The 5096-nt window shown below is 36.8% G+C and overlaps 1 long non-coding RNA gene across 1 annotated transcript; it reads right to left on the bottom strand.

Annotated features, from left to right (window-relative positions):
- Window positions 1-3442: 3442 nt before the first annotated feature.
- LOC109209664 lies at window positions 3443-4103 on the bottom strand. The gene is made up of 3 exons (XR_002065399.1): window positions 4029-4103; window positions 3774-3881; window positions 3443-3694 (listed from the first exon to the last, which is right to left on the bottom strand). It is a non-coding gene; the product is annotated as an uncharacterized LOC109209664 (long non-coding RNA).
- Between the last annotated feature and the right edge of the window lie 993 nt (window positions 4104-5096).

Raw genomic sequence — 5096 nt, 5'->3', positions numbered from 1 at the left:
AACCTCGGTCGGGTAGTGACGAGGAAGGTCAGGGCCCTACTGAGATAAAACATAATAAATAATAAGATAACAAAAACAGTTTAAATAAAGTCTACAGCGAGAATCTAAACCAGATAAATAAGGAAGAACAGTAGTAGAAAGCAAAGGTAACAATATAAGGAATACTGCTCTCAACAAGGAATAATAGCCGGGGATCTCTTGGTATCCCGAGGATCTCTTGGTATCCTCATCATATGCACCAGGGATCTCTTGGTATCCCGATGATCTCTTGGTATCCTCATCATATACATTGGGAATCTCTTGGTATCCCGAGGATCTCTTGGTATCCTCATCATATACACTGGGGATCTCATGGTATCCCGAGGATCTCTCGGTATCCTCATCATACACACTGGGGATCTCTTGGTATCCTCATCATATACACTGGGGATCTCTTGGTATCCCGAGGATCTCTTGGTATCCTCAATAAGTAAGCCGGGGATCTCTTGGTATCCCAATACATATAGAAATACATGTGCTAGGGATCTCTTGGTATCCTGCACCCTCAATCCAGAATATATCGAGTACAGGGGGATCTCCCGGGAAGCCGTCCCGTAGTCCCAAATTAAACACACAACAACAACAACTCATAATCTCAGAATATATGCTAAAATCAGTACAAGTAATAGAAATTTCTAGCCTAACATGCTTCACAGAGTACAAATAGTACAGTCAAACAATTAAGCAAGTAAGTCAGCTAAACATGCTTCTCTAAGCTAGCATAGGTTTAAACTTACAGTCCAGAATGAACAAGTAAACAGGAAAACTCAATTTGAATACTTCAAGTAGAAACGGGTTTACAATAATTAGCTCAAGTACGCGCGCGTCACCTCACGTACGAGGCATTCAAATATTCAAAGATCATGTCCTAAGGGGAAAGGTCCCCCACACAAGGTTAGACAAGCCACTTACCTCGAACCGGCTCAATAATCAACTAGGAACCACGCCTTTGCCACGAGTATCCAACTCCAAATGGCCCAAATCTATTCAATTCAATTACATATCGTAAATAATATTGCAAACAACTGATTCCACTATTAAATTTAAAGCTAGGGCGCGAAAATAGGAAAAATGACCAAAATGCCCCTCAGGCCAACGTCTCGGAATCGAATAATTTTCACATTTTCAGAACCCTCGTACTCTCACGAGTCTAACCATATAAAAATCTCCCAAATCGGAGGTCAAATGCCCACTCAAAACTCAATGGTTTAGTCTAAGAAGTTTTCTCCCATTTTGATGCCAAATTCGAAATTAGATGATGGATTAAGCTATATATCGATGGAAATACAACNAACAAAAATATTCACCATTGATCATAAAACTAATATTAAAACTATATTGAAATAAAAGCTCCTTAAATTAAAAGAAACATAATTAAAGTGAATATGTCCAACATAAAAGTCTAACTGAGAAATATAGACTAAGAAGTGGAGGAATGCAGTGACACTTCACTTGCAATTAGTCTTGATCCAATAGTTAGCTTCATATACCTGTATAAAAGATAGAGAAAAAATTAGATTTAAGTTAATACTTTATGGTATCATGGTATAAATAAAATATAATTGGTATAAACTACAACTTCTTGTTAGACGTAGAGTTTAATTGGTGAAACAAATAAATGAATTGTGATACAAATAAATAAAAATGAGAAAAAAATTAAATAGTGTGAAGTTTAGTGTACCCAAAGTTGATAATCTGGTGGAGCTCAATCTTCGTTGTATCATTAAAAAAAACATTCGAACTTAGATGCTAAAAGAATTATAATGCAGTTCAAAATGGCAAGAAATGGACACAGTCGAAAGAGAGAAACAAGACTGTCACATGAAAGAAGTGGCAAAACAAGTCAAAATGCAGAAGAGAAGCACAGAATGTTTAAAAGAAATGGGCTTCAAGCAGACTGGAATTGGTCAAGAAATATGGAGATCAAGCTAGGCACAAAAGTCAGCAGAAAGTGCTGTGATCAAATCCCTTGGGAGATGATCATAGTACTGATGCTTTTAACTAACAGTGTGTTCTTTTTTGCAGGGAAAGATACTGTATTCATGCCTCATCTTTTGCTAAACTATTCAAGGGTGGTATTAGCACATTGTGCTCATTCCCTAGACGGAATAGCAAAGATGAGCACAAGCATGGAAGATTGGAGAAATTATACTAGTCTAATAACCAATCTCTGTAGGACTAATATGCACATGAGGATATTATGTAGTAATGCAGGATGGTTGGTTTCAGATGCAAGCAAGCAAGGAGACTTTCTAAAGCATACAAGAGCAATGGTTTGGTGGGGTGTTTTATACCTACAACCAAAAAACAAATCAACTCATACAGGGGGTCAGGCAAGGATGCAAAAAGCAGGATATTCAATTGCAGATCATCAAATCCAAGAGGAGGAGATGGTGATCAGTAGTTACGATATCTATGTGGTATTTGATGAAGGAGAGAAGTCAGAAATCATTTCCTCCTATTTGCTACAACTTCAAAGGGTGGTATTAGCACTTTGTGCTCATTCCCTTGAAGGAATAGGAGGCAAATGCATGGACACATTGATAGTACAAGATAAACTGGGATTGACAGTGCAAGATAAACTGATATTACTAATGCACAGGAAGTATAATAATCAGCTCACTAAGGTCACCAACTACCAAATGGAGATCACAACAACAAGATGGAAAATGCAACAGAAACAGTGGACATATGCCAGATTGGACAGGAATTTCAGACTCAATGAATGCAAAGTGGAGCATAAGTGTAATACAAAATACTAGCCGGACATACCCGGAAGGAATTCAGGCAGCAAAAACACAAGAAGCTGAAATAGAGATTGGCCGCAAAGGAAATAGACCACAACACATAACAGGACTCAAATATGAAGACTGGACTACTACAGGTAAATTCATGAAATGCAGACAATCATGGGAAAACATACATATCATCTGGGCAAATCAAGTATTTCTACAGCAGCAAAAAGGGAATCAACAAGCCAAAACAATCACAATGGATATGATCGTACAAGTCAAAAGTGGCTATGGATGCAAAATGCATGCACATTGGTTCGGAAGGCTTCAAAGGCTAATACTTAGCATATGTAATAATGCTAGATTTCAGTATGATTTTAGGATAGTAGTAGCTTGCAAAGTTTATTTGTTACATTTTGTAAGACCTCCAAACATGTTTGCTTTTAATTTTAGATATTTATAAAACAGCCCTAGGCACACTGCCTAGTGAATTTTGCTAAAAAAAAAAGAATTATAATTGAATTTATCATTTAAAGATGTAGTACTTCTAACCTTGATGGTGATGAGCCAATAAAATGACGCTTCATTTCGCTTAATATTTTCTCTAGGCGTGCCCTTAAAGTACCCAAATCAGAAGTTAATGTTTGTATCTGTATCCGCTGATCTGCTACCTCAGTTTCAGCTACATTCAAACGTTCTTGTAAACCATGTTGGGCAGTAGCAGCATCCTCTTTTGCCCTCCTAAGAGCGTCCTCTAATTCTGCTGTCCTTCTTTTTGTTGCTGTAGTTGTATTAGGCTTTGGACCATAGCCAAGGCCTTTAATATATCCCGACCTTGTACCAAGTACATTATCAACAATTTCATCAATAGTCATTGGATTCTCTTCAGAAATAGACTGAGCTCTCAAATCTCTCATTTTGTTCTACATAAAATATTGCATCAGTTAAATTAATTATAAGATAGAATGAATACATGTGACATGTTACTAAAATATTACTTACGTAGTTAGTCTCAGCCTCTAGAGATGACCATCCTTTTTCACTCGAGTAATGGGTGCTTTTGTAGAACTCAATCCTATTTGGCTCTACTCCTTCATGTTCCTTCACACCCTACACAATATGAAAATAATATGAAATATTACTAAAATATCATCTTAGTAATGAATGTGTAGGGTGATTGAACCTCAACCACATTGACATGATTAGATTACAGGCTCAACAAAAGGTAATGAATGTACGTGGAACAAAGCTTTTTACCTATACCAACTCCTGTCAAGGCAGCCATTTTTGAGAGTTTTGTGAGACAGAACATTGCAGAGTCAGAAATTGATGTGACAAGCAATATTAGACAGCTAACGGAGAGTAGTTATGGCTTCCCAACTAACAGCAAGACAGAATTTTTATATGCTGACTGTCCTTTTATACAAGAATAAACTCAGAGAAAGAAAACACATAAAGGTTTTATATCAGAAAGCTCAATATATTTTAAGAGCCTTAAAATACTACTACTAACAGTTGTTGTAGAATACATGACGCAGACATAGAACTGGTTTTCCTTGTTATTAAGGTCCTAGATGTGATACTAATATTTGATAATTAAAAGTTTAACTAAAGCATGCTGACAAAGATTTAAAGAAAAGTGAATAATTAGTGACGATTTTTGTGTCGTGGCTAAAAGTTTTGTAGCTAAATATCACATTTGTTGTAGTGATGCTAATAACCAGAAACCTCGCAAGTAGTTAACCATCCATTCGAAAGAAGGAAAAAGAGGAAAATTTAGAAAGCACTCATATGTAATATATCACAAGAAGTTTTACAAAGGTTACAAGATGATTGCAAGATGATCGTCCAACTACTACAAGACCTCATTTATATAGGGCTAGGAGGTTGTTACAAAAACTTACATGATAAAATAAACCTATCTTACATGGCAAACTTATCTTACAAGTGGGTCCTTCTAAGCATGTGAAGGACTTTAGGCAAAACAACTAAAAAGCACCTGAAAACATGTGAAATGGGTGAAATATACATGGTGTAGCATGTGAAAGTATGTGGGAGCATGTGACGCCATGTGAAAGTATGGTGTTGCATGTGACGAAGCATGTGGAGGCATGTGGAAGCATGTGAAAACAAGTTGAAGTCGGGCCCGGATAATATGGAAAGATGTGGAAATTTGTTTTGGCTTGGGTAGGATATTTTTGAGGGTTTTTTAGTGGCTAGTCTAGGATTACGGTGGGATTAGCAGGGATTTAGGTAATTATTCTTCATTGATTCTAGGGTTGTCTTCTAGGCATCTTTTCAAAGACCTTGTGTAGTAACGCCTGG

Source organism: Nicotiana attenuata, unplaced genomic scaffold (genome assembly GCF_001879085.1).
Source record: "Nicotiana attenuata strain UT unplaced genomic scaffold, NIATTr2, whole genome shotgun sequence".
NCBI lineage: Eukaryota > Viridiplantae > Streptophyta > Magnoliopsida > Solanales > Solanaceae > Nicotiana > Nicotiana attenuata.
Note: the sequence above shows the minus strand (reverse complement) of the source record. Positions and strands in the feature narration are given on the sequence as shown.